Below are 27,818 nucleotides of genomic sequence, written 5' to 3'. Positions count from 1 at the left end.
CTTGGAGTCACCATGAGTTGAACAGCATCTGTGTTTTGCCGGGTTATACTCTGGTTTCTCTTTAGAATTACTAAATCTTTTGCATTTTATTAAAGATTTCTGTGGAGGGGAACAACCATAAGTTTTGGTGAATTTTTTGATGCCTGGCTAATGCCGGGCCTCCTTGGTGAAAAATAGCTTGAGATACTTTGATTTGGAAAGGCAAGCAGACGGCTTTAATGTTGTTGTTGTTGTTGTTGGTGGTGGTAAACGTGGCCTTGAAAACTATTTGATAGTCTTGATCCACCTATGCATATATTAGCCCCCAATTCCATGGCCGTGCGTCTTATATTGTTCTGATGAAGCCGATAGTTACGCGTCCCTGCTGATTCCCGCCCCATGCAGCTGCACAGACATGCAAATTAGGGTGTCTTGGAGTCACCATAAGTTGAACAGCTTCTGTGTTCTGCTGGGCCGTGGCGTCTTATATTGTTCTGATGAAGCCGATTGTTATGCGTCCCTGCTGATTCCCGCCCCATGCTGATTCCCGCTCTGCTGATTCCCGCCCCCATGCAGCTGCACAGACATGCAAATTAGGGTGTCTTGGAGTCACCATGAGTTGAACAGCATCTGTGTTTTGCCGGATTATACTCTGGTTTCTCTTTAGAATTACTAATTCTTTTGCATTTTATTAAAGATTTCTGTGGAGTGGAACAACCATGAGTTTTGGTGAATTTTTTGATGCCTGGCTAATGCCGGGCCTCCTAGGTGAAAAATAGCTTGAGATACTTTGATTTGGAAAGGCAAGCAGACGGCTTTAATGTTGTTGTTGTTGTTGTTGTTGGTGGTGGTAAACGTGGCCTTGAAAACTATTTCATAGTCTTGATCCACCTATGCATATATTAGCCACCAATTCCATGGCCGTGCGTCTTATATTGTTCTGATGAAGCTGATTGTTACGCATCCCTGCTGATTCCCGCCCCATGCAGCTGCACAGACATGCAAATTAGGGTGTCTTGGAGTCACCATAAGTTGAACAGCTTCTGTGTTCTGCTGGGCCGTGCGTCTTATATTGTTCTGATGAAGCCGATTGTTACGTGTGCCTGCTGATTCCCGCCCCCATGCAGCTGCACAGACATGCAAATTAGGGTGTCTTGGAGTCACCATGAGTTGAACAGCATCTGTGTATTGCCGGGTTATACTCTGGTTTCTCTTTAGAATTACTAAATCTTTTGCATTTTATTAAAGATTTCTGTGGAGTGGAACAACCATGAGTTTTGGTGAATTTTTTGATGCCTGGCTAATGCCGGGCCTCCTTGGTGAAAAATAGCTTGAGATACTTTGATTTGGAAAGGCAAGCAGATGGCTTTAATGTTGTTGTTGTTGGTGGTGGTAAACGTGGCCTTGAAAACTATTTGATAGTCTTGATCCACCTCTGCATATATTAGCCCCCAATTCCATGGCCGTGCATCTTATATTGTTCTGATGAAGCTGATTGTTACGCGTCCCTGCTGATTCCCGCCCCCATGCAGCTGCACAGACATGCAAATTAGGGTGTCTTGGAGTCACCATAAGTTGAACAGCTTCTGTGTTCTGCTGGGCCGTGGCGTCTTATATTGTTCTGATGAAGCCGATTGTTACGTGTGCCTGCTGATTCCCGCCCCCATGCAGCTGCACAGACATGCAAATTATGGTGTCTTGGAGTCACCATGAGTTGAACAGCATCTGTGTTTTGCCAGGTTATACTCTGGTTTCTCTTTAGAATTACTAAATCTTTTGCATTTTATTAAAGATTTCTGTGGAGGCGAACAACCATGAGTTTTGGTGAATTTTTTGATGCCTGGCTAATGCCGGGCCTCCTTGGTGAAAAATAGCTTGATATACTTTGATTTGGAAAGGCAAGCAGACGGCTTTAATGTTGTTGTTGTTGGTGGTGGTAAACGTGGCCTTGAAAACTATTTGATAGTCTTGATCCACCTATGCATATATTAGCCCCCAATTCCATGGCCGTGCGTCTTATATTGTTCTGATGAAGCCGATAGTTACGCGTCCCTGCTGATTCCCGCCCCATGCAGCTGCACAGACATGCAAATTAGGGTGTCTTGGAGTCACCATAAGTTGAACAGCTTCTGTGTTCTGCTGGGCCGTGGCGTCTTATATTGTTCTGATGAAGCCGATTGTTATGCGTCCCTGCTGATTCCCGCCCCATGCTGATTCCCGCTCTGCTGATTCCCGCCCCCATGCAGCTGCACAGACATGCAAATTAGGGTGTCTTGGAGTCACCATGAGTTGAACAGCATCTGTGTTTTGCCGGATTATACTCTGGTTTCTCTTTAGAATTACTAATTCTTTTGCATTTTATTAAAGATTTCTGTGGAGTGGAACAACCATGAGTTTTGGTGAATTTTTTGATGCCTGGCTAATGCAGGGCCTCCTAGGTGAAAAATAGCTTGAGATACTTTGATTTGGAAAGGCAAGCAGACGGCTTTAATGTTGTTGTTGTTGTTGTTGTTGGTGGTGGTAAACGTGGCCTTGAAAACTATTTGATAGTCTTGATCCACCTATGCATATATTAGCCACCAATTCCATGGCCGTGCGTCTTATATTGTTCTGATTAAGCTGATTGTTACGCATCCCTGCTGATTCCTGCCCCCATGCAGCTGCACAGACATGCAAATTAGGGTGTCTTGGAGTCACCATAAGTTGAACAGCTTCTGTGTTCTGCTGGGCCGTGGCGTCTTATATTGTTCTGATGAAGCCGATTGTTACGTGTGCCTGCTGATTCCCGCCCCCATGCAGCTGCACAGACATGCAAATTATGGTGTCTTGGAGTCACCATGAGTTGAACAGCATCTGTGTTTTGCCAGGTTATACTCTGGTTTCTCTTTAGAATTACTAAATCTTTTGCATTTTATTAAAGATTTCTGTGGAGGCGAACAACCATGAGTTTTGGTGAATTTTTTGATGCCTGGCTAATGCCGGGCCTCCTTGGTGAAAAATAGCTTGATATACTTTGATTTGGAAAGGCAAGCAGACGGCTTTAATGTTGTTGTTGTTGCTGGTGGTAAACGTGGCCTTGAAAACTATTTGATAGTCTTGATCCACCTATGCATATATTAGCCCCCAATTCCATGGCCGTGCGTCTTATATTGTTCTGATGAAGCCGATTGTTACGTGTGCCCGCTGATTCCTGCCCCCATGCAGCTGCACAGACCTGCAAATTAGGGTGTCTTGGAGTCACCATGAGTTGAACAGCATCTGTGTTTTGCCGGGTTATACTCTGGTTTCTCTTTAGAATTACTAAATCTTTTGCATTTTATTAAAGATTTCTGTGGAGGGGAACAACCATAAGTTTTGGTGAATTTTTTGATGCCTGGCTAATGCCGGGCCTCCTTGGTGAAAAATAGCTTGAGATACTTTGATTTGGAAAGGCAAGCAGACGGCTTTAATGTTGTTGTTGTTGGTGGTGGTAAACGTGGCCTTGAAAACTATTTGATAGTCTTGATCCACCTATGCATATATTAGCCCCCAATTCCATGGCCGTGCGTCTTATATTGTTCTGATGAAGCCGATAGTTACGCGTCCCTGCTGATTCCCGCCCCATGCAGCTGCACAGACATGCAAATTAGGGTGTCTTGGAGTCACCATAAGTTGAACAGCTTCTGTGTTCTGCTGGGCCGTGCGTCTTATATTGTTCTGATGAAGCCGATTCTTACGTGTGCCTGCTGATTCCTGCCCCCATGCAGCTGCACAGACATGCAAATTAGGGTGTCTTGGAGTCACCATGAGTTGAACAGCATCTGTGTTTTGCCAGGTTATACTCTGGTTTCTCTTTAGAATTACTAAATCTTTTGCATTTTATTAAAGATTTCTGTGGAGGGGAACAACCATAAGTTTTGGTGAATTTTTTGATGCCTGGCTAATGCCGGGCCTCCTTGGTGAAAAATAGCTTGATATACTTTGATTTGGAAAGGCAAGCAGACGGCTTTAATGTTGTTGTTGTTGGTGGTGGTAAACGTGGCCTTGAAAACTATTTGATAGTCTTGATCCACCTATGCATATATTAGCCCCCAATTCCATGGCCGTGCGTCTTATATTGTTCTGATGAAGCCGATAGTTACGCGTCCCTGCTGATTCCCGCCCCATGCAGCTGCACAGACATGCAAATTAGGGTGTCTTGGAGTCACCATAAGTTGAACAGCTTCTGTGTTCTGCTGGGCCGTGCGTCTTATATTGTTCTGATGAAGCCGATTCTTACGTGTGCCTGCTGATTCCTGCCCCCATGCAGCTGCACAGACATGCAAATTAGGGTGTCTTGGAGTCACCATGAGTTGAACAGCATCTGTGTTTTGCCGGATTATACTCTGGTTTCTCTTTAGAATTACTAAATCTTTTGCATTTTATTAAAGATTTCTGTGGAGGGGAACAACCATAAGTTTTGGTGAATTTTTTGATGCCTGGCTAATGCCGGGCCTCCTTGGTGAAAAATAGCTTGAGATACTTTGATTTGGAAATGCAAGCAGACGGCTTTAATGTTGTTGTTGTTGGTGGTGGTAAACGTGGCCTTGAAAACTATTTGATAGTCTTGATCCACCTATGCATATATTAGCCCCCAATTCCATGGCCGTGCGTCTTATATTGTTCTGATGAAGCCGATAGTTACGCGTCCCTGCTGATTCCCGCCCCATGCAGCTGCACAGACATGCAAATTAGGGTGTCTTGGAGTCACCATAAGTTGAACAGCTTCTGTGTTCTGCTGGGCCGTGGCGTCTTATATTGTTCTGATGAAGCCGATTGTTATGCGTCCCTGCTGATTCCCGCCCCATGCTGATTCCCGCTCTGCTGATTCCCGCCCCCATGCAGCTGCACAGACATGCAAATTAGGGTGTCTTGGAGTCACCATGAGTTGAACAGCTTCTGTGTTCTGCTGGGCCGTGCGTCTTATATTGATCTGATGAAGCCGATTGGTACGTGTGCCTGCTGATTCCTGCCCCCATGCAGCTGCACAGACATGCAAATTAGGGTGTCTTGGAGTCACCATGAGTTGAACAGCATCTGTGTTTTGCCGGATTATACTCTGGTTTCTCTTTAGAATTACTAATTCTTTTGAATTTTATTAAAGATTTCTGTGGAGGGGAACAACCATGAGTTTTGGTGAATTTTTTGATGCCTGGCTAATGCCGGGCCTCCTAGGTGAAAAATAGCTTGAGATACTTTGATTTGGAAAGGCAAGCAGACGGCTTTAATGTTGTTGTTGTTGTCAGTGGTAAACGTGGCCTTGAAAACGATTTGATAGTCTTGATCCACCTATGCATATATTAGCCCCCAATTCCATGGCCGTGCGTCTTATATTGTTCTGATGAAGCTGATTGTTACGCGTCCCTGCTGATTCCCGCCCCCATGCAGCTGCACAGACATGCAAATTAGGGTGTCTTGGAGTCACCATAAGTTGAACAGCTTCTGTGTTCTGCTGGGCCGTGGCGTCTTATATTGTTCTGATGAAGCCGATTGTTACGTGTGCCTGCTGATTCCCGCCCCCATGCAGCTGCACAGACATGCAAATTATGGTGTCTTGGAGTCACCATGAGTTGAACAGCATCTGTGTTTTGCCGGGCCGTGCGTCTTATATTGTTCTGATGAAGCCGATTCTTACGTGTGCCTGCTGATTCCTGCCCCCATGCAGCTGCACAGACATGCAAATTAGGGTGTCTTGGAGTCACCATGAGTTGAACAGCATCTGTGTTTTGCCGGGTTATACTCTGGTTTCTCTTTAGAATTACTAAATCTTTTGCATTTTATTAAAGATTTCTGTGGAGGGGAACAACCATAAGTTTTGGTGAATTTTTTGATGCCTGGCTAATGCCGGGCCTCCTTGGTGAAAAATAGCTTGAGATACTTTGATTTGGAAAGGCAAGCAGACGGCTTTAATGTTGTTGTTGTTGGTGGTGGTAAACGTGGCCTTGAAAACTATTTGATAGTCTTGATCCACCTATGCATATATTAGCCCCCAATTCCATGGCCATGCGTCTTATATTGTTCTGATGAAGCCGATAGTTACGCGTCCCTGCTGATTCCCGCCCCATGCAGCTGCACAGACATGCAAATTAGGGTGTCTTGGAGTCACCATAAGTTGAACAGCTTCTGTGTTCTGCTGGGCCGTGCGTCTTATATTGTTCTGATGAAGCCGATTCTTACGTGTGCCTGCTGATTCCTGCCCCCATGCAGCTGCACAGACATGCAAATTAGGGTGTCTTGGAGTCACCATGAGTTGAACAGCATCTGTGTTTTGCCGGGTTATACTCTGGTTTCTCTTTAGAATTACTAAATCTTTTGCATTTTATTAAAGATTTCTGTGGAGGGGAACAACCATAAGTTTTGGTGAATTTTTTGATGCCTGGCTAATGCCGGGCCTCCTTGGTGAAAAATAGCTTGAGATACTTTGATTTGGAAAGGCAAGCAGACGGCTTTAATGTTGTTGTTGTTGTTGGTGGTGGTAAACATGGCCTTGAGAACTATTTGATAGTCTTGATCCACCTATGCATATATTACCCCCCAATTCCATGGCCGTGTGTCTTATATTGTTTTGATGAAGCTGATTGTTACACGTGCCTGCTGATTCCCGCCCCCATGCAGCTGCACAGACATGCAAATTAGGGTGTCTTGGAGTCACCATGAGCTGACAAGCATCTGTGTTCTGCTGGGCCGTGCGTCTTATATTGTTCTGATGAAGCCGATTGTTACATGTGCCTGCTGATTCCTGCCCCCATGCAGCTGCACAGACATGCAAATTAGGGTGTCTTGGAGTCACCATAAGTTGAACAGCTTCTGTGTTCTGCTGGGCCGTGCGTCTTATATTGTTCTGATGAAGCCGATTGTTACGTGTGCCTGCTGATTCCCGCCCCCATGCAGCTGCACAGACATGCAAATTAGGGTGTCTTGGAGTCACCATGAGTTGAACAGCATCTGTGTATTGCCGGGTTATACTCTGGTTTCTCTTTAGAATAACTAAATCTTTTGCATTTTATTAAAGATTTCTGTGGAGTGGAACAACCATGAGTTTTTGTGAATTTTTTGATGCCTGGCTAATGCCGGGCCTCCTTGGTGAAAAATAGCTTGAGATACTTTGATTTGGAAAGGCAAGCAGACGGCTTTAATGTTGTTGTTTTTGTCAGTGGTAAACGTGGCCTTGAAAACGATTTGATAGTCTTGATCCACCTATGCATATATTAGCCCCCAATTCCATGGCCGTGCGTCTTATATTGTTCTGATGAAGCTGATTGTTACGCGTCCCTGCTGATTCCCGCCCCCATGCAGCTGCACAGACATGCAAATTAGGGTGTCTTGGAGTCACCATAAGTTGAACAGCTTCTGTGTTCTGCTGGGCCGTGGCGTCTTATATTGTTCTGATGAAGCCGATTGTTACGTGTGCCTGCTGATTCCCGCCCCCATGCAGCTGCACAGACATGCAAATTATGGTGTCTTGGAGTCACCATGAGTTGAACAGCATCTGTGTTTTGCCGGGTTATACTCTGGTTTCTCTTTAGAATTACTAAATCTTTTGCATTTTATTAAAGATTTCTGTGGAGGGGAACAACCATAAGTTTTGGTGAATTTTTTGATGCCTGGCTAATGCCGGGCCTCCTTGGTGAAAAATAGCTTGAGATACTTTGATTTGGAAAGGCAAGCAGACGGCTTTAATGTTGTTGTTGTTGGTGGTGGTAAACGTGGCCTTGAAAACTATTTGATAGTCTTGATCCACCTATGCATATATTAGCCCCCAATTCCATGGCCATGCGTCTTATATTGTTCTGATGAAGCCGATAGTTACGCGTCCCTGCTGATTCCCGCCCCATGCAGCTGCACAGACATGCAAATTAGGGTGTCTTGGAGTCACCATAAGTTGAACAGCTTCTGTGTTCTGCTGGGCCGTGCGTCTTATATTGTTCTGATGAAGCCGATTCTTACGTGTGCCTGCTGATTCCTGCCCCCATGCAGCTGCACAGACATGCAAATTAGGGTGTCTTGGAGTCACCATGAGTTGAACAGCATCTGTGTTTTGCCGGGTTATACTCTGGTTTCTCTTTAGAATTACTAAATCTTTTGCATTTTATTAAAGATTTCTGTGGAGGGGAACAACCATAAGTTTTGGTGAATTTTTTGATGCCTGGCTAATGCCGGGCCTCCTTGGTGAAAAATAGCTTGAGATACTTTGATTTGGAAAGGCAAGCAGACGGCTTTAATGTTGTTGTTGTTGTTGGTGGTGGTAAACGTGGCCTTGAAAACTATTTGATAGTCTTGATCCACCTATGCATATATTAGCCCCCAATTCCATGGCCGTGCGTCTTATATTGTTCTGATGAAGCCGATAGTTACGCGTCCCTGCTGATTCCCGCCCCATGCAGCTGCACAGACATGCAAATTAGGGTGTCTTGGAGTCACCATAAGTTGAACAGCTTCTGTGTTCTGCTGGGCCGTGGCGTCTTATATTGTTCTGATGAAGCCGATTGTTATGCGTCCCTGCTGATTCCCGCCCCATGCTGATTCCCGCTCTGCTGATTCCCGCCCCCATGCAGCTGCACAGACATGCAAATTAGGGTGTCTTGGAGTCACCATGAGTTGAACAGCATCTGTGTTTTGCCGGATTATACTCTGGTTTCTCTTTAGAATTACTAATTCTTTTGCATTTTATTAAAGATTTCTGTGGAGTGGAACAACCATGAGTTTTGGTGAATTTTTTGATGCCTGGCTAATGCCGGGCCTCCTAGGTGAAAAATAGCTTGAGATACTTTGATTTGGAAAGGCAAGCAGACGGCTTTAATGTTGTTGTTGTTGTTGTTGTTGGTGGTGGTAAACGTGGCCTTGAAAACTATTTCATAGTCTTGATCCACCTATGCATATATTAGCCACCAATTCCATGGCCGTGCGTCTTATATTGTTCTGATTAAGCTGATTGTTACGCATCCCTGCTGATTCCTGCCCCCATGCAGCTGCACAGACATGCAAATTAGGGTGTCTTGGAGTCACCATAAGTTGAACAGCTTCTGTGTTCTGCTGGGCCGTGGCGTCTTATATTGTTCTGATGAAGCCGATTGTTACGTGTGCCTGCTGATTCCCGCCCCCATGCAGCTGCACAGACATGCAAATTATGGTGTCTTGGAGTCACCATGAGTTGAACAGCATCTGTGTTTTGCCAGGTTATACTCTGGTTTCTCTTTAGAATTACTAAATCTTTTGCATTTTATTAAAGATTTCTGTGGAGGCGAACAACCATGAGTTTTGGTGAATTTTTTGATGCCTGGCTAATGCCGGGCCTCCTTGGTGAAAAATAGCTTGATATACTTTGATTTGGAAAGGCAAGCAGACGGCTTTAATGTTGTTGTTGTTGCTGGTGGTAAACGTGGCCTTGAAAACTATTTGATAGTCTTGATCCACCTATGCATATATTAGCCCCCAATTCCATGGCCGTGCGTCTTATATTGTTCTGATGAAGCCGATTGTTACGTGTGCCCGCTGATTCCTGCCCCCATGCAGCTGCACAGACCTGCAAATTAGGGTGTCTTGGAGTCACCATGAGTTGAACAGCATCTGTGTTTTGCCGGGTTATACTCTGGTTTCTCTTTAGAATTACTAAATCTTTTGCATTTTATTAAAGATTTCTGTGGAGGGGAACAACCATAAGTTTTGGTGAATTTTTTGATGCCTGGCTAATGCCGGGCCTCCTTGGTGAAAAATAGCTTGAGATACTTTGATTTGGAAAGGCAAGCAGACGGCTTTAATGTTGTTGTTGTTGGTGGTGGTAAACGTGGCCTTGAAAACTATTTGATAGTCTTGATCCACCTATGCATATATTAGCCCCCAATTCCATGGCCGTGCGTCTTATATTGTTCTGATGAAGCCGATAGTTACGCGTCCCTGCTGATTCCCGCCCCATGCAGCTGCACAGACATGCAAATTAGGGTGTCTTGGAGTCACCATAAGTTGAACAGCTTCTGTGTTCTGCTGGGCCGTGCGTCTTATATTGTTCTGATGAAGCCGATTCTTACGTGTGCCTGCTGATTCCTGCCCCCATGCAGCTGCACAGACATGCAAATTAGGGTGTCTTGGAGTCACCATGAGTTGAACAGCATCTGTGTTTTGCCAGGTTATACTCTGGTTTCTCTTTAGAATTACTAAATCTTTTGCATTTTATTAAAGATTTCTGTGGAGGGGAACAACCATAAGTTTTGGTGAATTTTTTGATGCCTGGCTAATGCCGGGCCTCCTTGGTGAAAAATAGCTTGAGATACTTTGATTTGGAAAGGCAAGCAGACGGCTTTAATGTTGTTGTTGTTGGTGGTGGTAAACGTGGCCTTGAAAACTATTTGATAGTCTTGATCCACCTATGCATATATTAGCCCCCAATTCCATGGCCGTGCGTCTTATATTGTTCTGATGAAGCCGATAGTTACGCGTCCCTGCTGATTCCCGCCCCATGCAGCTGCACAGACATGCAAATTAGGGTGTCTTGGAGTCACCATAAGTTGAACAGCTTCTGTGTTCTGCTGGGCCGTGCGTCTTATATTGTTCTGATGAAGCCGATTCTTACGTGTGCCTGCTGATTCCTGCCCCCATGCAGCTGCACAGACATGCAAATTAGGGTGTCTTGGAGTCACCATGAGTTGAACAGCATCTGTGTTTTGCCGGGTTATACTCTGGTTTCTCTTTAGAATTACTAAATCTTTTGCATTTTATTAAAGATTTCTGTGGAGGGGAACAACCATAAGTTTTGGTGAATTTTTTGATGCCTGGCTAATGCCGGGCCTCCTTGGTGAAAAATAGCTTGAGATACTTTGATTTGGAAATGCAAGCAGACGGCTTTAATGTTGTTGTTGTTGGTGGTGGTAAACGTGGCCTTGAAAACTATTTGATAGTCTTGATCCACCTATGCATATATTAGCCCCCAATTCCATGGCCGTGCGTCTTATATTGTTCTGATGAAGCCGATAGTTACGCGTCCCTGCTGATTCCCGCCCCATGCAGCTGCACAGACATGCAAATTAGGGTGTCTTGGAGTCACCATAAGTTGAACAGCTTCTGTGTTCTGCTGGGCCGTGGCGTCTTATATTGTTCTGATGAAGCCGATTGTTATGCGTCCCTGCTGATTCCCGCCCCATGCTGATTCCCGCTCTGCTGATTCCCGCCCCCATGCAGCTGCACAGACATGCAAATTAGGGTGTCTTGGAGTCACCATGAGTTGAACAGCTTCTGTGTTCTGCTGGGCCGTGCGTCTTATATTGATCTGATGAAGCCGATTGGTACGTGTGCCTGCTGATTCCTGCCCCCATGCAGCTGCACAGACATGCAAATTAGGGTGTCTTGGAGTCACCATGAGTTGAACAGCATCTGTGTTTTGCCGGATTATACTCTGGTTTCTCTTTAGAATTACTAATTCTTTTGAATTTTATTAAAGATTTCTGTGGAGGGGAACAACCATGAGTTTTGGTGAATTTTTTGATGCCTGGCTAATGCCGGGCCTCCTAGGTGAAAAATAGCTTGAGATACTTTGATTTGGAAAGGCAAGCAGACGGCTTTAATGTTGTTGTTGTTGTCAGTGGTAAACGTGGCCTTGAAAACGATTTGATAGTCTTGATCCACCTATGCATATATTAGCCCCCAATTCCATGGCCGTGCGTCTTATATTGTTCTGATGAAGCTGATTGTTACGCGTCCCTGCTGATTCCCGCCCCCATGCAGCTGCACAGACATGCAAATTAGGGTGTCTTGGAGTCACCATAAGTTGAACAGCTTCTGTGTTCTGCTGGGCCGTGGCGTCTTATATTGTTCTGATGAAGCCGATTGTTACGTGTGCCTGCTGATTCCCGCCCCCATGCAGCTGCACAGACATGCAAATTATGGTGTCTTGGAGTCACCATGAGTTGAACAGCATCTGTGTTTTGCCGGGCCGTGCGTCTTATATTGTTCTGATGAAGCCGATTCTTACGTGTGCCTGCTGATTCCTGCCCCCATGCAGCTGCACAGACATGCAAATTAGGGTGTCTTGGAGTCACCATGAGTTGAACAGCATCTGTGTTTTGCCGGGTTATACTCTGGTTTCTCTTTAGAATTACTAAATCTTTTGCATTTTATTAAAGATTTCTGTGGAGGGGAACAACCATAAGTTTTGGTGAATTTTTTGATGCCTGGCTAATGCCGGGCCTCCTTGGTGAAAAATAGCTTGAGATACTTTGATTTGGAAAGGCAAGCAGACGGCTTTAATGTTGTTGTTGTTGGTGGTGGTAAACGTGGCCTTGAAAACTATTTGATAGTCTTGATCCACCTATGCATATATTAGCCCCCAATTCCATGGCCATGCGTCTTATATTGTTCTGATGAAGCCGATAGTTACGCGTCCCTGCTGATTCCCGCCCCATGCAGCTGCACAGACATGCAAATTAGGGTGTCTTGGAGTCACCATAAGTTGAACAGCTTCTGTGTTCTGCTGGGCCGTGCGTCTTATATTGTTCTGATGAAGCCGATTCTTACGTGTGCCTGCTGATTCCTGCCCCCATGCAGCTGCACAGACATGCAAATTAGGGTGTCTTGGAGTCACCATGAGTTGAACAGCATCTGTGTTTTGCCGGGTTATACTCTGGTTTCTCTTTAGAATTACTAAATCTTTTGCATTTTATTAAAGATTTCTGTGGAGGGGAACAACCATAAGTTTTGGTGAATTTTTTGATGCCTGGCTAATGCCGGGCCTCCTTGGTGAAAAATAGCTTGAGATACTTTGATTTGGAAAGGCAAGCAGACGGCTTTAATGTTGTTGTTGTTGTTGGTGGTGGTAAACATGGCCTTGAGAACTATTTGATAGTCTTGATCCACCTATGCATATATTACCCCCCAATTCCATGGCCGTGCGTCTTATATTGTTTTGATGAAGCTGATTGTTACACGTCCCTGCTGATTCCCGCCCCCATGCAGCTGCACAGACATGCAAATTAGGGTGTCTTGGAGTCACCATGAGTTGAACAGCTTCTGTGTTCTGCTGGGCCGTGCGTCTTATATTGTTCTGATGAAGACGATTGTTACATGTGCCTGCTGATTCCTGCCCCCATGCAGCTGCACAGACATGCAAATTAGGGTGTCTTGGAGTCACCATAAGTTGAACAGCTTCTGTGTTCTGCTGGGCCGTGCGTCTTATATTGTTCTGATGAAGCCGATTGTTACGTGTGCCTGCTGATTCCCGCCCCCATGCAGCTGCACAGACATGCAAATTAGGGTGTCTTGGAGTCACCATGAGTTGAACAGCATCTGTGTATTGCCGGGTTATACTCTGGTTTCTCTTTAGAATAACTAAATCTTTTGCATTTTATTAAAGATTTCTGTGGAGTGGAACAACCATGAGTTTTTGTGAATTTTTTGATGCCTGGCTAATGCCGGGCCTCCTTGGTGAAAAATAGCTTGAGATACTTTGATTTGGAAAGGCAAGCAGACGGCTTTAATGTTGTTGTTTTTGTCAGTGGTAAACGTGGCCTTGAAAACGATTTGATAGTCTTGATCCACCTATGCATATATTAGCCCCCAATTCCATGGCCGTGCGTCTTATATTGTTCTGATGAAGCTGATTGTTACGCGTCCCTGCTGATTCCCGCCCCCATGCAGCTGCACAGACATGCAAATTAGGGTGTCTTGGAGTCACCATAAGTTGAACAGCTTCTGTGTTCTGCTGGGCCGTGGCGTCTTATATTGTTCTGATGAAGCCGATTGTTACGTGTGCCTGCTGATTCCCGCCCCCATGCAGCTGCACAGACATGCAAATTATGGTGTCTTGGAGTCACCATGAGTTGAACAGCATCTGTGTTTTGCCGGGTTATACTCTGGTTTCTCTTTAGAATTACTAAATCTTTTGCATTTTATTAAATATTTCTGTGGAGGGGAACAACCATAAGTTTTGGTGAATTTTTTGATGCCTGGCTAATGCCGGGCCTCCTTGGTGAAAAATAGCTTGAGATACTTTGATTTGGAAAGGCAAGCAGACGGCTTTAATGTTGTTGTTGTTGGTGGTGGTAAACGTGGCCTTGAAAACTATTTGATAGTCTTGATCCACCTATGCATATATTAGCCCCCAATTCCATGGCCATGCGTCTTATATTGTTCTGATGAAGCCGATAGTTACGCGTCCCTGCTGATTCCCGCCCCATGCAGCTGCACAGACATGCAAATTAGGGTGTCTTGGAGTCACCATAAGTTGAACAGCTTCTGTGTTCTGCTGGGCCGTGCGTCTTATATTGTTCTGATGAAGCCGATTCTTACGTGTGCCTGCTGATTCCTGCCCCCATGCAGCTGCACAGACATGCAAATTAGGGTGTCTTGGAGTCACCATGAGTTGAACAGCATCTGTGTTTTGCCGGGTTATACTCTGGTTTCTCTTTAGAATTACTAAATCTTTTGCATTTTATTAAAGATTTCTGTGGAGGGGAACAACCATAAGTTTTGGTGAATTTTTTGATGCCTGGCTAATGCCGGGCCTCCTTGGTGAAAAATAGCTTGAGATACTTTGATTTGGAAAGGCAAGCAGACGGCTTTAATGTTGTTGTTGTTGTTGGTGGTGGTAAACGTGGCCTTGAAAACTATTTGATAGTCTTGATCCACCTATGCATATATTAGCCCCCAATTCCATGGCCGTGCGTCTTATATTGTTCTGATGAAGCCGATAGTTACGCGTCCCTGCTGATTCCCGCCCCATGCAGCTGCACAGACATGCAAATTAGGGTGTCTTGGAGTCACCATAAGTTGAACAGCTTCTGTGTTCTGCTGGGCCGTGGCGTCTTATATTGTTCTGATGAAGCCGATTGTTATGCGTCCCTGCTGATTCCCGCCCCATGCTGATTCCCGCTCTGCTGATTCCCGCCCCCATGCAGCTGCACAGACATGCAAATTAGGGTGTCTTGGAGTCACCATGAGTTGAACAGCATCTGTGTTTTGCCGGATTATACTCTGGTTTCTCTTTAGAATTACTAATTCTTTTGCATTTTATTAAAGATTTCTGTGGAGTGGAACAACCATGAGTTTTGGTGAATTTTTTGATGCCTGGCTAATGCCGGGCCTCCTAGGTGAAAAATAGCTTGAGATACTTTGATTTGGAAAGGCAAGCAGACGGCTTTAATGTTGTTGTTGTTGTTGTTGTTGGTGGTGGTAAACGTGGCCTTGAAAACTATTTCATAGTCTTGATCCACCTATGCATATATTAGCCACCAATTCCATGGCCGTGCGTCTTATATTGTTCTGATGAAGCTGATTGTTACGCATCCCTGCTGATTCCCGCCCCATGCAGCTGCACAGACATGCAAATTAGGGTGTCTTGGAGTCACCATAAGTTGAACAGCTTCTGTGTTCTGCTGGGCCGTGCGTCTTATATTGTTCTGATGAAGCCGATTGTTACGTGTGCCTGCTGATTCCCGCCCCCATGCAGCTGCACAGACATGCAAATTAGGGTGTCTTGGAGTCACCATGAGTTGAACAGCATCTGTGTATTGCCGGGTTATACTCTGGTTTCTCTTTAGAATTACTAAATCTTTTGCATTTTATTAAAGATTTCTGTGGAGTGGAACAACCATGAGTTTTGGTGAATTTTTTGATGCCTGGCTAATGCCGGGCCTCCTTGGTGAAAAATAGCTTGAGATACTTTGATTTGGAAAGGCAAGCAGATGGCTTTAATGTTGTTGTTGTTGGTGGTGGTAAACGTGGCCTTGAAAACTATTTAATAGTCTTGATCCACCTCTGCATATATTAGCCCCCAATTCCATGGCCGTGCATCTTATATTGTTCTGATGAAGCTGATTGTTACGCGTCCCTGCTGATTCCCGCCCCCATGCAGCTGCACAGACATGCAAATTAGGGTGTCTTGGAGTCACCATAAGTTGAACAGCTTCTGTGTTCTGCTGGGCCGTGGCGTCTTATATTGTTCTGATGAAGCCGATTGTTACGTGTGCCTGCTGATTCCCGCCCCCATGCAGCTGCACAGACATGCAAATTATGGTGTCTTGGAGTCACCATGAGTTGAACAGCATCTGTGTTTTGCCAGGTTATACTCTGGTTTCTCTTTAGAATTACTAAATCTTTTGCATTTTATTAAAGATTTCTGTGGAGGCGAACAACCATGAGTTTTGGTGAATTTTTTGATGCCTGGCTAATGCCGGGCCTCCTTGGTGAAAAATAGCTTGATATACTTTGATTTGGAAAGGCAAGCAGACGGCTTTAATGTTGTTGTTGTTGGTGGTGGTAAACGTGGCCTTGAAAACTATTTGATAGTCTTGATCCACCTATGCATATATTAGCCCCCAATTCCATGGCCGTGCGTCTTATATTGTTCTGATGAAGCCGATTGTTACGTGTGCCCGCTGATTCCTGCCCCCATGCAGCTGCACAGACCTGCAAATTAGGGTGTCTTGGAGTCACCATGAGTTGAACAGCATCTGTGTTTTGCCGGGTTATACTCTGGTTTCTCTTTAGAATTACTAAATCTTTTGCATTTTATTAAAGATTTCTGTGGAGGGGAACAACCATAAGTTTTGGTGAATTTTTTGATGCCCGGCTAATGCTGGGCCTCCTTGGTGAAAAATAGCTTGAGATACTTTGATTTGGAAAGGCAAGCAGACGGCTTTAATGTTGTTGTTGTTGGTGGTGGTAAACGTGGCCTTGAAAACTATTTGATAGTCTTGATCCACCTATGCATATATTAGCCCCCAATTCCATGGCCGTGCGTCTTATATTGTTCTGATGAAGCCGATAGTTACGCGTCCCTGCTGATTCCCGCCCCATGCAGCTGCACAGACATGCAAATTAGGGTGTCTTGGAGTCACCATAAGTTGAACAGCTTCTGTGTTCTGCTGGGCCGTGCGTCTTATATTGATCTGATGAAGCCGATTCTTTTTTGATGCCTGGCTAATGCCGGGCCTCCTAGGTGAAAAATAGCTTGAGATACTTTGATTTGGAAAGGCAAGCAGACGGCTTTAATGTTGTTGTTGTTGTTGTTGTTGGTGGTGGTAAACGTGGCCTTGAAAACTATTTGATAGTCTTGATCCACCTATGCATATATTAGCCCCCAATTCCATGGCCGTGCGTCTTATATTGTTCTGATGAAGCTGATTGTTACGCGTCCCTGCTGATTCCCGCCCCATGCAGCTGCATAGACATGCAAATTAGGGTGTCTTGGAGTCACCATAAGTTGAACAGCTTCTGTGTTCTGCTGGGCCGTGCGTCTTATATTGTTCTGATGAAGCCGATTGTTACGTGTGCCTGCTGATTCCCGCCCCCATGCAGCTGCACAGACATGCAAATTAGGGTGTCTTGGAGTCACCATGAGTTGAACAGCATCTGTGTTTTGCCGGGTTATACTCTGGTTTCTCTTTAGAATTACTAAATCTTTTGCATTTTATCATAGATTTCTGTGGAGGGGAACAACCATGAGTTTTGGTGAATTTTTTGATGCCTGGCTAATGCCGGGCCTCCTTGGTGAAAAATAGCTTGAGATACTTTGATTTGGAAAGGCAAGCAGATGGCTTTAATGTTGTTGTTGTTGTTGGTGGTGGTAAACGTGGCCTTGAAAACTATTTGATAGTCTTGATCCACCTATGCATATATTAGCCCCCAATTCCATGGCCGTGCGTCTTATATTGTTCTGATGAAGCAGATTGTTACGTGTGCCTGCTGATTTCTGCCCCCCATGCAGCTGCACAGACATGCAAATTAGGGTGTCTTGGAGTCACCATGAGTTGAACAGCATCTGTGTTTTGCCGGGTTATACTCTGGTTTCTCTTTAGAATTATTAAATCTTATGCATTTTATTAAAGATTTCTGTGGAGGGGAACAACCATGAGTTTTGGTAAATTTTTTGATGCTTGGCTAATGCCGGGCCTCCTTGGTGAAAAATAGCTTGAGATACTTTGATTTGGAAAGGCAAGCAGATGGCTTTAATTTTGTAGTTGTTGGTGGTGGTAAACGTGGCCTTGAAAACTATTTGATAGTCTTGATCCACCTATGCATATATTAGCCCCCAATTCCATGGCCGTGCGTCTTATATTGTTCTGATGAAGCTGATTGTTACGCGTCCCTGCTGATTCCCGCCCCATGCTGATTCCCGCCCTGCTGATTCCCACCCCCATGCAGCTGCACAGACATGCAAATTAGGGTGTCTTGGAGTCATCATGAGTTGAACAGCATCTGTGTTTTGCCGGGTTATACTCTGGTTTATCTTTAGAATTACTAAATTTTTTGCATTTTATTAAAGATTTCTGTGGAGGGCAACAACCATGAGTTTTGGTGAACTTATTGATGCCTGGCTAATGCCGGCCTCCTTGGTGAAAAATAGCTTGAGATACTTTGATTTGGAAAGGCAAGCAGATGGCTTTAATGTTGTTGTTGTTGTTTGTGGTGGTAAACGTGGCCTTGAAAACTATTTGATAGTCTTGATCCACCTATGCATATATTAGCCCCCAATTCCATGGCCGTGCGTCTTATATTGTTCTGATGAAGCTGATTGTTACGCGTCCCTGCTGATTCCCGCCCCATGCAGCTGCACAGACATGCAAATTAGGGTGTCTTGGAGTCACCATAAGTTGAACAGCTTCTGTGTTCTGCTGGGCCGTGCGTCTTATATTGTTCTGATGAAGCCGATTGTTACGTGTGCCTGCTGATTCCCGCCCCCATGCAGCTGCACAGACATGCAAATTAGGGTGTCTTGGAGTCACCATGAGTTGAACAGCATCTGTGTTTTGCCGGGTTATACTCTGGTTTCTCTTTAGAATTACTAAATCTTTTGCATTTTATTAAAGATTTCTGTGGAGGGGAACAACCATGACTTTTGGTGAATTTTTTGATGCCTGGCTAATGCCGGGCCTCCTTGGTGAAAAATAGCTTGAGATTATTTGATTTGGAAAGGCAAGCAGACGGCTTTAATGTTGTTGTTGTTGGTGGTGGTAAACGTGGCCTTGAAAACTATTTGATAGTCTTGATCCACCTATGCATATATTAGCCCCCAATTCCATGGCCATGCGTCTTATATTGTTCTGATGAAGCTGATTGTTACGCGTCCCTGCTGATTACCGCCCCATGCTGATTCCCGCCCTGCTGATTCCCGCCCCCATGCAGCTGCACAGACATGCAAATTAGGGTGTCTTGGAGTCATCATGAGTTGAACAGCATCTGTGTTTTGCCGGGTTATACTCTGGTTTATCTTTAGAATTACTAAATCTTTTGCATTTTATTAAAGATTTCTGTGGAGGGCAACAACTATGAGTTTTGGTGAATTTTTTGATGCTTGGCTAATGCTGGGCCTCCTTGGTGAAAAATAGCTTGAGATACTTTGATTTGGAAAGGCAAGCAGACGGCTTTAATGTTGTTGTTGTTGGTGGTGGTAAACGTGGCCTTGAAAACTATTTGATAGTCTTGATCCACCTATGCATATATTAGCCCCCAATTCCATGGCCGTGCGTCTTATATTGTTCTGATGAAGCTGATTGTTACGCGTCCCTGCTGATTACCGCCCCATGCTGATTCCCGCCCTGCTGATTCCCGCCCCCATGCAGCTGCACAGACATGCAAATTAGGGTGTCTTGGAGTCATCATGAGTTGAACAGCATCTGTGTTTTGCCGGGTTATACTCTGGTTTATCTTTAGAATTACTAAATCTTTTGCATTTTATTAAAGATTTCTGTGGAGGGCAACAACCATGAGTTTTGGTGAATTTTTTGATGCTTGGCTAATGCCGGGCCTCCTTGGTGAAAAATAGCTTGAGATACTTTGATTTGGCAAGGCAAGCAGACGGCTTTAATGTTGTTGTTGTTGGTGGTGGTAAACGTGGCCTTGAAAACTATTTGATAGTCTTGATCCACCTATGCATATATTAGCCCCCAATTCCATGGCCGTGCGTCTTATATTGTTCTGATGAAGCTGATTGTTACGCGTCCCTGCTGATTCCCGCCCCATGCTGATTCCCACCCCCATGCAGCTGCACAGACATGCAAATTAGGGTGTCTTGGAGTCATCATGAGTTGAACAGCATCTGTGTTTTGCCGGGTTATACTCTGGTTTATCTTTAGAATTACTAAATCTTTTGCATTTTATTAAAGATTTCTGTGGAGGGCAACAACCATGAGTTTTGGTGAACTTATTGATGCCTGGCTAATGCCGGGCCTCCTTGGTGAAAAATTGCTTGAGATACTTTGATTTGGAAAGGCAAGCAGATGGCTTTAATGTTGTTGTTGTTGGTGGTGGTAAACGTGGCCTTAAACTATTTGATAGTCTTGATCCACCTATGCATATATTAGCCCCCCAATTCCATGGCCGTGCGTCTTATATTGTTCTGATGAAGCTGATTGTTACGCGTCCCTGCTGATTCCCGCCCCATGCAGCTGCACAGACATGCAAATTAGGGTGTCTTGGAGTCACCATAAGTTGAACAGGTTCTGTGTTCTGCTGGGCCGTGCGTCTTATATTGTTCTGATGAAGCCGATTGTTACGTGTGCCTGCTGATTCCCGCCCCCATGCAGCTGCACAGACATGCAAAATAGGGTGTCTTGGAGTCACCATGAGTTGAACAGCATCTGTGTATTGCCGGGTTATACTTTGGTTTCTCTTTTGAATAACTAAATCTTTTGCATTTTATTAAAGATTTCTGTGGAGTGGAACATCCATGAGTTTTGGTGAATTTTTTGATGCCTGGCTAATGCCGGGCCTCCTTGGTGAAAAATAGCTTGAGATACTTTGATTTGGAAAGGCAAGCAGACGGCTTTAATGTTGTTGTTTTTGTCGGTGGTAAACGTGGCCTTGAAAACGATTTGATAGTCTTGATCCACCTATGCATATATTAGCCCCCAATTCCATGGCCGTGCGTCTTATATTGTTCTGATGAAGCTGATTGTTACGCGTCCCTGTTGATTCCTGCCCCATGCTGATTCCCGCCCCCATGCAGCTGCACAGACATGCAAATTAGGGTGTCTTGGAGTCACCATGAGTTGAACAGCTTCTGTGTTCTGCTGGGCCGTGCGTCTTATATTGTTCTGATGAAGCTGATTGTTACGCGTCCCTGCTGATTCCCGCCCCATGCAGCTGCATAGACATGCAAATTAGGGTGTCTTGGAGTCACCATAAGTTGAACAGCTTCTGTGTTCTGCTGGGCCGTGCGTCTTATATTGTTCTGATGAAGCCGATTGTTACGTGTGCCTGCTGATTCCTGCCCCCATGCAGCTGCACAGACATGCAAATTAGGGTGTCTTGGAGTCACCATGAGTTGAACAGCATCTGTGTTTTGCCGGGTTATACTCTATTTCTCTTTAGAATTACTAAATCTTTTGCATTTTATTAAAGATTTCTGTGGAGGGGAACAACCATGAGTTTTGGTGAATTTTTTGTTGCCTGGCTAATTCCGGGCCTCCTTGGTGAAAAATAGCTTGAGATACTTTGATTTGGCAAAGCAAGCAGACGGCTTTAATGTTGTTGTTCTTGGTGGTGGTAAACGTGGTCTTGAAAACTATTTGATAGTCTTGATCCACCTATGCATATATTAGCCCCCAATTCCATGGCCGTGCATCTTATATTGTTCTGATGAAGCTGATTTATTACGCGTCCCTGCTGATTCCCGCCCCCATGCAGCTGCACAGACATGCAAATTAGGGTGTCTTGGAGTCACCATAAGATGAACAGCTTCTGTGTTCTGCTAAGCCGTGCGTCTTATATTGTTCTGATGAAGCCGATAGTTACGCGTCCCTGCTGATTTCCGCCCCATGCAGCTGCACAGACATGCAAATTAGGGTGTCTTGGAGTCACCATAAGTTGAACGGCTTCTGTGTTCTGCTGGGCCGTGGCGTCTTATTTTGTTCTGATGAAGCCGATTGTTACGTGTGACTGCTGATTCCCGCCCCCATGCAGCTGCACAGACATGCAAATTAGGGTGTCTTGGAGTCACCATGAGTTGAACAGCATCTGTGTTTTGCCGGGTTATACTCTGGTTTCTCTTTAGAATTATTAAATCTTTTGCATTTTATTAAAGGTTTCTGTGGAGGGGAACAACCATGAGTTTTGGTGAATTTTTTGATGCCTGGCTAATGCCGGGCCTCCTTGGTGAAAAATAGCTTGATATACTTTGATTTGGAAAGGCAAGCAGACGGCTTTAATGTTGTTGTTGTTGGTGGTGGTAAACGTGGCCTTGAAAACTATTTGATAGTCTTGATCCACCTATGCATATATTAGCCCCCAATTCCATGGCCGTGCGTCTTATATTGTTCTGATGAAGCTGATTGTTACGCGTCCCTGCTGATTCCCGCCCCATGCAGCTGCATAGACATGCAAATTAGGGTGTCTTGGAGTCACCATAAGTTGAACAGCTTCTGTGTTCTGCTGGGCCGTGCGTCTTATATTGTTCTGATGAAGCCGATTGTTACGTGTGCCTGCTGATTCCTGCCCCCATGCAGCTGCACAGACATGCAAATTAGGGTGTCTTGGAGTCACCATGAGTTGAACAGCATCTGTGTTTTGCCGGGTTATACTCTATTTCTCTTTAGAATTACTAAATCTTTTGCATTTTATTAAAGATTTCTGTGGAGGGGAACAACCATGAGTTTTGGTGAATTTTTTGTTGCCTGGCTAATTCCGGGCCTCCTTGGTGAAAAATAGCTTGAGATACTTTGATTTGGCAAAGCAAGCAGACGGCTTTAATGTTGTTGTTCTTGGTGGTGGTAAACGTGGTCTTGAAAACTATTTGATAGTCTTGATCCACCTATGCATATATTAGCCCCCAATTCCATGGCCGTGCATCTTATATTGTTCTGATGAAGCTGATTTATTACGCGTCCCTGCTGATTCCCGCCCCCATGCAGCTGCACAGACATGCAAATTAGGGTGTCTTGGAGTCACCATAAGATGAACAGCTTCTGTGTTCTGCTAAGCCGTGCGTCTTATATTGTTCTGATGAAGCCGATAGTTACGCGTCCCTGCTGATTTCCGCCCCATGCAGCTGCACAGACATGCAAATTAGGGTGTCTTGGAGTCACCATAAGTTGAACGGCTTCTGTGTTCTGCTGGGCCGTGGCGTCTTATTTTGTTCTGATGAAGCCGATTGTTACGTGTGACTGCTGATTCCCGCCCCCATGCAGCTGCACAGACATGCAAATTAGGGTGTCTTGGAGTCACCATGAGTTGAACAGCATCTGTGTTTTGCTGGGTTATACTCTGGTTTCTCTTTAGAATTATTAAATCTTTTGCATTTTATTAAAGATTTCTGTGGAGGGGAACAACCATGAGTTTTGGTGAATTTTTTGATGCCTGGCTAATGCCGGGCCTCCTTGGTGAAAAATAGCTTGATATACTTTGATTTGGAAAGGCAAGCAGACGGCTTTAATGTTGTTGTTGTTGGTGGTGGTAAACGTGGCCTTGAAAACTATTTGATAGTCTTGATCCACCTATGCATATATTAGCCCCCAATTCCATGGCCGTGCGTCTTATATTGTTCTGATGAAGCTGATTGTTACGCGTCCCTGCTGATTCCCGCCCCATGCAGCTGCATAGACATGCAAATTAGGGTGTCTTGGAGTCACCATAAGTTGAACAGCTTCTGTGTTCTGCTGGGCCGTGCGTCTTATATTGTTCTGATGAAGCCGATTGTTACGTGTGCCTGCTGATTCCTGCCCCCATGCAGCTGCACAGACATGCAAATTAGGGTGTCTTGGAGTCACCATGAGTTGAACAGCATCTGTGTTTTGCCGGGTTATACTCTATTTCTCTTTAGAATTACTAAATCTTTTGCATTTTATTAAAGATTTCTGTGGAGGGGAACAACCATGAGTTTTGGTGAATTTTTTGTTGCCTGGCTAATTCCGGGCCTCCTTGGTGAAAAATAGCTTGAGATACTTTGATTTGGCAAAGCAAGCAGACGGCTTTAATGTTGTTGTTCTTGGTGGTGGTAAACGTGGTCTTGAAAACTATTTGATAGTCTTGATCCACCTATGCATATATTAGCCCCCAATTCCATGGCCGTGCATCTTATATTGTTCTGATGAAGCTGATTTATTACGCGTCCCTGCTGATTCCCGCCCCCATGCAGCTGCACAGACATGCAAATTAGGGTGTCTTGGAGTCACCATAAGATGAACAGCTTCTGTGTTCTGCTAAGCCGTGCGTCTTATTTTGTTCTGATGAAGCCGATAGTTACGCGTCCCTGCTGATTTCCGCCCCATGCAGCTGCACAGACATGCAAATTAGGGTGTCTTGGAGTCACCATAAGTTGAACGGCTTCTGTGTTCTGCTGGGCCGTGGCGTCTTATATTGTTCTGATGAAGCCGATTGTTACGTGTGACTGCTGATTCCCGCCCCCATGCAGCTGCACAGACATGCAAATTAGGGTGTCTTGGAGTCACCATGAGTTGAACAGCATCTGTGTTTTGCCGGGTTATACTCTGGTTTCTCTTTAGAATTATTAAATCTTTTGCATTTTATTAAAGATTTCTGTGGAGGGGAACAACCATGAGTTTTGGTGAATTTTTTGATGCCTGGCTAATGCCGGGCCTCCTTGGTGAAAAATAGCTTGATATACTTTGATTTGGAAAGGCAAGCAGACGGCTTTAATGTTGTTGTTGTTGGTGGTGGTAAACGTGGCCTTGAAAACTATTTGATAGTCTTGATCCACCTATGCATATATTAGCCCCCAATTCCATGGCCGTGCGTCTTATATTGTTCTGATGAAGCTGATTGTTACGCGTCCCTGCTGATTCCCGCCCCATGCAGCTGCATAGACATGCAAATTAGGGTGTCTTGGAGTCACCATAAGTTGAACAGCTTCTGTGTTCTGCTGGGCCGTGCGTCTTATATTGTTCTGATGAAGCCGATTGTTACGTGTGCCTGCTGATTCCCGCCCCCATGCAGCTGCACAGACATGCAAATTAGGGTGTCTTGGAGTCACCATGAGTTGAACAGCATCTGTGTTTTGCCGGGTTATACTCTGGTTTCTCTTTAGAATTACTAAATCTTTTGCATTTTATCATAGATTTCTGTGGAGGGGAACAACCATGAGTTTTGGTGAATTTTTTTGATGCCTGGCTAATGCCGGGCCTCCTTGGTGAAAAATAGCTTGAGATACTTTGATTTGGAAAGGCAAGCAGATGGCTTTAATGTTGTTGTTGTTGGTGGTGGTAAACGTGGCCTTGAAAACTATTTGATAGTCTTGATCCACCTATGCATATATTAGCCCCCAATTCCATGGCCGTGCGTCTTATATTGTTCTGATGAAGCTGATTGTTACGCGTCCCTGCTGATTCCCGCCCCATGCAGCTGCATAGACATGCAAATTAGGGTGTCTTGGAGTCACCATAAGTTGAACAGCTTCTGTGTTCTGCTGGGCCGTGCGTCTTATATTGTTCTGATGAAGCCGATTGTTACGTGTGCCTGCTGATTCCCGCCCCCATGCAGCTGCACAGACATGCAAATTAGGGTGTCTTGGAGTCACCATGAGTTGAACAGCATCTGTGTTTTGCCGGGTTATACTCTGGTTTCTCTTTAGAATTACTAAATCTTTTGCATTTTATCATAGATTTCTGTGGAGGGGAACAACCATGAGTTTTGGTGAATTTTTTTGATGCCTGGCTAATGCCGGGCCTCCTTGGTGAAAAATAGCTTGAGATACTTTGATTTGGAAAGGCAAGCAGATGGCTTTAATGTTGTTGTTGTTGGTGGTGGTAAACGTGGCCTTGAAAACTATTTGATAGTCTTGATCCACCTATGCATATATTAGCCCCCAATTCCATGGCCGTGCGTCTTATATTGTTCTGATGAAGCAGATTGTTACGTGTGCCTGCTGATTTCTGCCCCCCATGCAGCTGCACAGACATGCAAATTAGGGTGTCTTGGAGTCACCATGAGTTGAACAGCATCTGTGTTTTGCCGGGTTATACTCTGGTTTCTCTTTAGAATTACTAAATCTTTTGCATTTTATTAAAGATTTCTGTGGAGGGGAACAACCATGAGTTTTGGTGAATTTTTTGATGCCTGGCTAATGCCGGGCCTCCTAGGTGAAAAATAGCTTGAGATACTTTGATTTGGAAAGGCAAGCAGACGGCTTTAATGTTGTTGTTGTTGTTGGTGGTGGTGGTAAACGTGGCCTTGAAAAGTATTTGATAGTCTTGATCCACCTATGCATATATTAGCCACCAATTCCATGGCCGTGCGTCTTATATTGTTCTGATGAAGCTGATTGTTACGCGTCCCTGCTGATTCCCGCCCCATGCAGCTGCACAGACATGCAAATTAGGGTGTCTTGGAGTCACCATAAGTTGAACAGCTTCTGTGTTCTGCTGGGCCGTGCGTCTTATATTGTTCTGACGAAGCTGATTGTTACGCGTGCCTGCTGATTCCCGCCCCCATGCAGCTGCACAGACATGCAAATTAGGGTGTCTTGGAGTCACCATGAGTTGAACAGCATCTGTGTATTGCCGGGTTATACTCTGGTTTCTCTTTAGAATTACTAAATCTTTTGCATTTTATTAAAGATTTCTGTGGAGTGGAACAACCATGAGTTTTGGTGAATTTTTTGATGCCTGGCTAATGCCGGGCCCCCTTGGTGAAAAATAGCTTGAGATACTTTGATTTAGAAAGGCAAGCAGACGACTTTAATGTTGTTGTTGTTGTTGTTGTTGGTGGTGGTAAACGTGGCCTTGAAAACTATTTGATAGTCTTGATCCACCTATGCATATATTAGCCCCCAATTCCATGGCCGTGCGTCTTATATTGTTCTGATGAAGCCGATAGTTACGCGTCCCTGCTGATTCCCGCCCCATGCAGCTGCACAGACATGCAAATTAGGGTGTCTTGGAGTCACCATAAGTTGAACAGCTTCTGTGTTCTGCTGGGCCGTGCGTCTTATATTGTTTTGATGAAGCCGATTGTTACGTGTGCCTGCTGATTCCCGCCCCCATGCAGCTGCACAGACATGCAAATTAGGGTGTTTTGGAGTCACCATGAGTTGAATAGCATCTGTGTATTGCCGGGTTATACTCTGGTTTCTCTTTTGAATAACTAAATCTTTTGCATTTTATTAAAGATTTCTGTGGAGTGGAACAACCATGAGTTTTGGTGAATTTTTTGATGCCTGGCTAATGCCGGGCCTCGTTGGTGAAAAATAGCTTGAGATACTTTGATTTGGAAAGGCAAGCAGACGGCTTTGATGTTGTTGTTTTTGTTGGTGGTAAACGTGGCCTTGAAAACGATTTTATAGTCTTGATCCACCTATGCATATATTAGCCCCCAATTCCATGGCCGTGCGTCTTATATTGTTCTGATGAAGCTGATTGTTACGCGTCCCTGTTGATTCCCGCCCCATGCTGATTCCCGCCCCCATGCAGCTGCACAGACATGCAAATTAGGGTGTCTTGGAGTCACCATGAGTTGAACAGCTTCTGTGTTCTGCTGGGCCGTGCGTCTTATATTGTTCTGATGAAGCCGATTGTTACGTGTGCCTGCTGATTCCTGCCCCCATGCAGCTGCACAGACATGCAAATTAGGGTGTCTTGGAGTCACCATGAGTTGAACAGCATCTGTGTTTTGCCGGGTTATACTCTGGTTTCTCTTTAGAATTACTAAATCTTTTGCATTTTATTAAAGATTTCTGTGGAGGGGAACAGCCATGAGTTTTGGTGAATTTTTTGATGCCTGGCTAATGCCGGGCCTCCTTGGTGAAAAATAGCTTGAGATACTTTGATTTGGAAAAGCAAGCAGACGGCTTTAATGTTGTTGTTGTTGGTGGTGGTAAACGTGGCCTTGAAAACTATTTGATAGTCTTGATCCACCTATGCATATATTAGCCCCCAATTCCATGG

General features: G+C 44.7%; 50 non-coding genes across 50 annotated transcripts; all 50 read left to right on the top strand.

Annotated features, from left to right (window-relative positions):
- The first annotated feature begins 45 nt into the window (after positions 1 to 45).
- LOC120941936 lies at positions 46 to 160 on the top strand. The gene has a single exon (XR_005749743.1). It is a non-coding gene; the product is annotated as a U5 spliceosomal RNA (small nuclear RNA).
- Positions 161 to 626: 466 nt separating this feature from the next.
- Positions 627 to 741, top strand: LOC120941985. Its single transcript, XR_005749791.1, has one exon. It is a non-coding gene; the product is annotated as a U5 spliceosomal RNA (small nuclear RNA).
- A 436-nt stretch (positions 742 to 1,177) lies between these two features.
- On the top strand, positions 1,178 to 1,292 carry LOC120941897. The gene has a single exon (XR_005749706.1). It is a non-coding gene; the product is annotated as a U5 spliceosomal RNA (small nuclear RNA).
- A 429-nt stretch (positions 1,293 to 1,721) lies between these two features.
- LOC120942000 lies at positions 1,722 to 1,836 on the top strand. The gene has a single exon (XR_005749805.1). It is a non-coding gene; the product is annotated as a U5 spliceosomal RNA (small nuclear RNA).
- Positions 1,837 to 2,296: 460 nt separating this feature from the next.
- LOC120942017 lies at positions 2,297 to 2,411 on the top strand. Its single transcript, XR_005749821.1, has one exon. It is a non-coding gene; the product is annotated as a U5 spliceosomal RNA (small nuclear RNA).
- Positions 2,412 to 2,849: 438 nt separating this feature from the next.
- Positions 2,850 to 2,964, top strand: LOC120941999. Its single transcript, XR_005749804.1, has one exon. It is a non-coding gene; the product is annotated as a U5 spliceosomal RNA (small nuclear RNA).
- A 290-nt stretch (positions 2,965 to 3,254) lies between these two features.
- LOC120941935 lies at positions 3,255 to 3,369 on the top strand. The gene has a single exon (XR_005749742.1). It is a non-coding gene; the product is annotated as a U5 spliceosomal RNA (small nuclear RNA).
- Positions 3,370 to 3,796: 427 nt separating this feature from the next.
- Positions 3,797 to 3,911, top strand: LOC120941934. Its single transcript, XR_005749741.1, has one exon. It is a non-coding gene; the product is annotated as a U5 spliceosomal RNA (small nuclear RNA).
- Positions 3,912 to 4,338: 427 nt separating this feature from the next.
- LOC120941933 lies at positions 4,339 to 4,453 on the top strand. Its single transcript, XR_005749740.1, has one exon. It is a non-coding gene; the product is annotated as a U5 spliceosomal RNA (small nuclear RNA).
- Positions 4,454 to 5,051: 598 nt separating this feature from the next.
- On the top strand, positions 5,052 to 5,166 carry LOC120942033. Its single transcript, XR_005749836.1, has one exon. It is a non-coding gene; the product is annotated as a U5 spliceosomal RNA (small nuclear RNA).
- Positions 5,167 to 5,733: 567 nt separating this feature from the next.
- On the top strand, positions 5,734 to 5,848 carry LOC120941931. The gene has a single exon (XR_005749739.1). It is a non-coding gene; the product is annotated as a U5 spliceosomal RNA (small nuclear RNA).
- Positions 5,849 to 6,275: 427 nt separating this feature from the next.
- On the top strand, positions 6,276 to 6,390 carry LOC120941930. Its single transcript, XR_005749738.1, has one exon. It is a non-coding gene; the product is annotated as a U5 spliceosomal RNA (small nuclear RNA).
- Positions 6,391 to 6,959: 569 nt separating this feature from the next.
- On the top strand, positions 6,960 to 7,074 carry LOC120941814. Its single transcript, XR_005749625.1, has one exon. It is a non-coding gene; the product is annotated as a U5 spliceosomal RNA (small nuclear RNA).
- Positions 7,075 to 7,503: 429 nt separating this feature from the next.
- LOC120941929 lies at positions 7,504 to 7,618 on the top strand. The gene has a single exon (XR_005749737.1). It is a non-coding gene; the product is annotated as a U5 spliceosomal RNA (small nuclear RNA).
- A 427-nt stretch (positions 7,619 to 8,045) lies between these two features.
- LOC120941928 lies at positions 8,046 to 8,160 on the top strand. Its single transcript, XR_005749736.1, has one exon. It is a non-coding gene; the product is annotated as a U5 spliceosomal RNA (small nuclear RNA).
- Positions 8,161 to 8,623: 463 nt separating this feature from the next.
- LOC120941984 lies at positions 8,624 to 8,738 on the top strand. Its single transcript, XR_005749790.1, has one exon. It is a non-coding gene; the product is annotated as a U5 spliceosomal RNA (small nuclear RNA).
- A 438-nt stretch (positions 8,739 to 9,176) lies between these two features.
- On the top strand, positions 9,177 to 9,291 carry LOC120941998. Its single transcript, XR_005749803.1, has one exon. It is a non-coding gene; the product is annotated as a U5 spliceosomal RNA (small nuclear RNA).
- Positions 9,292 to 9,581: 290 nt separating this feature from the next.
- Positions 9,582 to 9,696, top strand: LOC120941927. The gene has a single exon (XR_005749735.1). It is a non-coding gene; the product is annotated as a U5 spliceosomal RNA (small nuclear RNA).
- A 427-nt stretch (positions 9,697 to 10,123) lies between these two features.
- LOC120941926 lies at positions 10,124 to 10,238 on the top strand. Its single transcript, XR_005749734.1, has one exon. It is a non-coding gene; the product is annotated as a U5 spliceosomal RNA (small nuclear RNA).
- A 427-nt stretch (positions 10,239 to 10,665) lies between these two features.
- LOC120941925 lies at positions 10,666 to 10,780 on the top strand. The gene has a single exon (XR_005749733.1). It is a non-coding gene; the product is annotated as a U5 spliceosomal RNA (small nuclear RNA).
- A 598-nt stretch (positions 10,781 to 11,378) lies between these two features.
- Positions 11,379 to 11,493, top strand: LOC120942032. Its single transcript, XR_005749835.1, has one exon. It is a non-coding gene; the product is annotated as a U5 spliceosomal RNA (small nuclear RNA).
- A 567-nt stretch (positions 11,494 to 12,060) lies between these two features.
- LOC120941924 lies at positions 12,061 to 12,175 on the top strand. Its single transcript, XR_005749732.1, has one exon. It is a non-coding gene; the product is annotated as a U5 spliceosomal RNA (small nuclear RNA).
- A 427-nt stretch (positions 12,176 to 12,602) lies between these two features.
- Positions 12,603 to 12,717, top strand: LOC120941923. The gene has a single exon (XR_005749731.1). It is a non-coding gene; the product is annotated as a U5 spliceosomal RNA (small nuclear RNA).
- Positions 12,718 to 13,286: 569 nt separating this feature from the next.
- On the top strand, positions 13,287 to 13,401 carry LOC120941813. The gene has a single exon (XR_005749624.1). It is a non-coding gene; the product is annotated as a U5 spliceosomal RNA (small nuclear RNA).
- Positions 13,402 to 13,830: 429 nt separating this feature from the next.
- LOC120942016 lies at positions 13,831 to 13,945 on the top strand. The gene has a single exon (XR_005749820.1). It is a non-coding gene; the product is annotated as a U5 spliceosomal RNA (small nuclear RNA).
- Positions 13,946 to 14,372: 427 nt separating this feature from the next.
- LOC120941922 lies at positions 14,373 to 14,487 on the top strand. Its single transcript, XR_005749730.1, has one exon. It is a non-coding gene; the product is annotated as a U5 spliceosomal RNA (small nuclear RNA).
- A 463-nt stretch (positions 14,488 to 14,950) lies between these two features.
- LOC120941983 lies at positions 14,951 to 15,065 on the top strand. The gene has a single exon (XR_005749789.1). It is a non-coding gene; the product is annotated as a U5 spliceosomal RNA (small nuclear RNA).
- A 436-nt stretch (positions 15,066 to 15,501) lies between these two features.
- Positions 15,502 to 15,616, top strand: LOC120941896. The gene has a single exon (XR_005749705.1). It is a non-coding gene; the product is annotated as a U5 spliceosomal RNA (small nuclear RNA).
- Positions 15,617 to 16,045: 429 nt separating this feature from the next.
- On the top strand, positions 16,046 to 16,160 carry LOC120941997. Its single transcript, XR_005749802.1, has one exon. It is a non-coding gene; the product is annotated as a U5 spliceosomal RNA (small nuclear RNA).
- A 290-nt stretch (positions 16,161 to 16,450) lies between these two features.
- Positions 16,451 to 16,565, top strand: LOC120941921. Its single transcript, XR_005749729.1, has one exon. It is a non-coding gene; the product is annotated as a U5 spliceosomal RNA (small nuclear RNA).
- A 786-nt stretch (positions 16,566 to 17,351) lies between these two features.
- On the top strand, positions 17,352 to 17,466 carry LOC120941994. Its single transcript, XR_005749799.1, has one exon. It is a non-coding gene; the product is annotated as a U5 spliceosomal RNA (small nuclear RNA).
- A 294-nt stretch (positions 17,467 to 17,760) lies between these two features.
- Positions 17,761 to 17,875, top strand: LOC120942030. Its single transcript, XR_005749833.1, has one exon. It is a non-coding gene; the product is annotated as a U5 spliceosomal RNA (small nuclear RNA).
- A 322-nt stretch (positions 17,876 to 18,197) lies between these two features.
- On the top strand, positions 18,198 to 18,312 carry LOC120942072. Its single transcript, XR_005749873.1, has one exon. It is a non-coding gene; the product is annotated as a U5 spliceosomal RNA (small nuclear RNA).
- Positions 18,313 to 18,741: 429 nt separating this feature from the next.
- On the top strand, positions 18,742 to 18,856 carry LOC120941992. Its single transcript, XR_005749797.1, has one exon. It is a non-coding gene; the product is annotated as a U5 spliceosomal RNA (small nuclear RNA).
- Positions 18,857 to 19,178: 322 nt separating this feature from the next.
- LOC120942054 lies at positions 19,179 to 19,293 on the top strand. Its single transcript, XR_005749855.1, has one exon. It is a non-coding gene; the product is annotated as a U5 spliceosomal RNA (small nuclear RNA).
- Positions 19,294 to 19,615: 322 nt separating this feature from the next.
- LOC120942051 lies at positions 19,616 to 19,730 on the top strand. The gene has a single exon (XR_005749853.1). It is a non-coding gene; the product is annotated as a U5 spliceosomal RNA (small nuclear RNA).
- A 307-nt stretch (positions 19,731 to 20,037) lies between these two features.
- LOC120942065 lies at positions 20,038 to 20,151 on the top strand. The gene has a single exon (XR_005749866.1). It is a non-coding gene; the product is annotated as a U5 spliceosomal RNA (small nuclear RNA).
- Positions 20,152 to 20,578: 427 nt separating this feature from the next.
- On the top strand, positions 20,579 to 20,693 carry LOC120942015. The gene has a single exon (XR_005749819.1). It is a non-coding gene; the product is annotated as a U5 spliceosomal RNA (small nuclear RNA).
- Positions 20,694 to 21,275: 582 nt separating this feature from the next.
- On the top strand, positions 21,276 to 21,389 carry LOC120942026. The gene has a single exon (XR_005749829.1). It is a non-coding gene; the product is annotated as a U5 spliceosomal RNA (small nuclear RNA).
- A 567-nt stretch (positions 21,390 to 21,956) lies between these two features.
- On the top strand, positions 21,957 to 22,071 carry LOC120941905. Its single transcript, XR_005749714.1, has one exon. It is a non-coding gene; the product is annotated as a U5 spliceosomal RNA (small nuclear RNA).
- Positions 22,072 to 22,498: 427 nt separating this feature from the next.
- Positions 22,499 to 22,612, top strand: LOC120942025. The gene has a single exon (XR_005749828.1). It is a non-coding gene; the product is annotated as a U5 spliceosomal RNA (small nuclear RNA).
- A 567-nt stretch (positions 22,613 to 23,179) lies between these two features.
- LOC120941834 lies at positions 23,180 to 23,294 on the top strand. Its single transcript, XR_005749644.1, has one exon. It is a non-coding gene; the product is annotated as a U5 spliceosomal RNA (small nuclear RNA).
- Positions 23,295 to 23,721: 427 nt separating this feature from the next.
- LOC120942024 lies at positions 23,722 to 23,835 on the top strand. Its single transcript, XR_005749827.1, has one exon. It is a non-coding gene; the product is annotated as a U5 spliceosomal RNA (small nuclear RNA).
- Positions 23,836 to 24,402: 567 nt separating this feature from the next.
- On the top strand, positions 24,403 to 24,517 carry LOC120941833. The gene has a single exon (XR_005749643.1). It is a non-coding gene; the product is annotated as a U5 spliceosomal RNA (small nuclear RNA).
- A 427-nt stretch (positions 24,518 to 24,944) lies between these two features.
- Positions 24,945 to 25,060, top strand: LOC120941996. Its single transcript, XR_005749801.1, has one exon. It is a non-coding gene; the product is annotated as a U5 spliceosomal RNA (small nuclear RNA).
- Positions 25,061 to 25,487: 427 nt separating this feature from the next.
- Positions 25,488 to 25,603, top strand: LOC120941995. Its single transcript, XR_005749800.1, has one exon. It is a non-coding gene; the product is annotated as a U5 spliceosomal RNA (small nuclear RNA).
- A 291-nt stretch (positions 25,604 to 25,894) lies between these two features.
- LOC120941857 lies at positions 25,895 to 26,009 on the top strand. The gene has a single exon (XR_005749666.1). It is a non-coding gene; the product is annotated as a U5 spliceosomal RNA (small nuclear RNA).
- A 433-nt stretch (positions 26,010 to 26,442) lies between these two features.
- On the top strand, positions 26,443 to 26,557 carry LOC120941895. The gene has a single exon (XR_005749704.1). It is a non-coding gene; the product is annotated as a U5 spliceosomal RNA (small nuclear RNA).
- Positions 26,558 to 26,993: 436 nt separating this feature from the next.
- Positions 26,994 to 27,108, top strand: LOC120941978. The gene has a single exon (XR_005749784.1). It is a non-coding gene; the product is annotated as a U5 spliceosomal RNA (small nuclear RNA).
- Positions 27,109 to 27,553: 445 nt separating this feature from the next.
- LOC120941904 lies at positions 27,554 to 27,668 on the top strand. Its single transcript, XR_005749713.1, has one exon. It is a non-coding gene; the product is annotated as a U5 spliceosomal RNA (small nuclear RNA).
- Positions 27,669 to 27,818: the final 150 nt, after the last annotated feature.

Source organism: Rana temporaria, chromosome 5 (genome assembly GCF_905171775.1).
Source record: "Rana temporaria chromosome 5, aRanTem1.1, whole genome shotgun sequence".
In the NCBI taxonomy this organism is placed as follows: Eukaryota; Metazoa; Chordata; class Amphibia; order Anura; family Ranidae; genus Rana; species Rana temporaria.
Note: the sequence above shows the minus strand (reverse complement) of the source record. Positions and strands in the feature narration are given on the sequence as shown.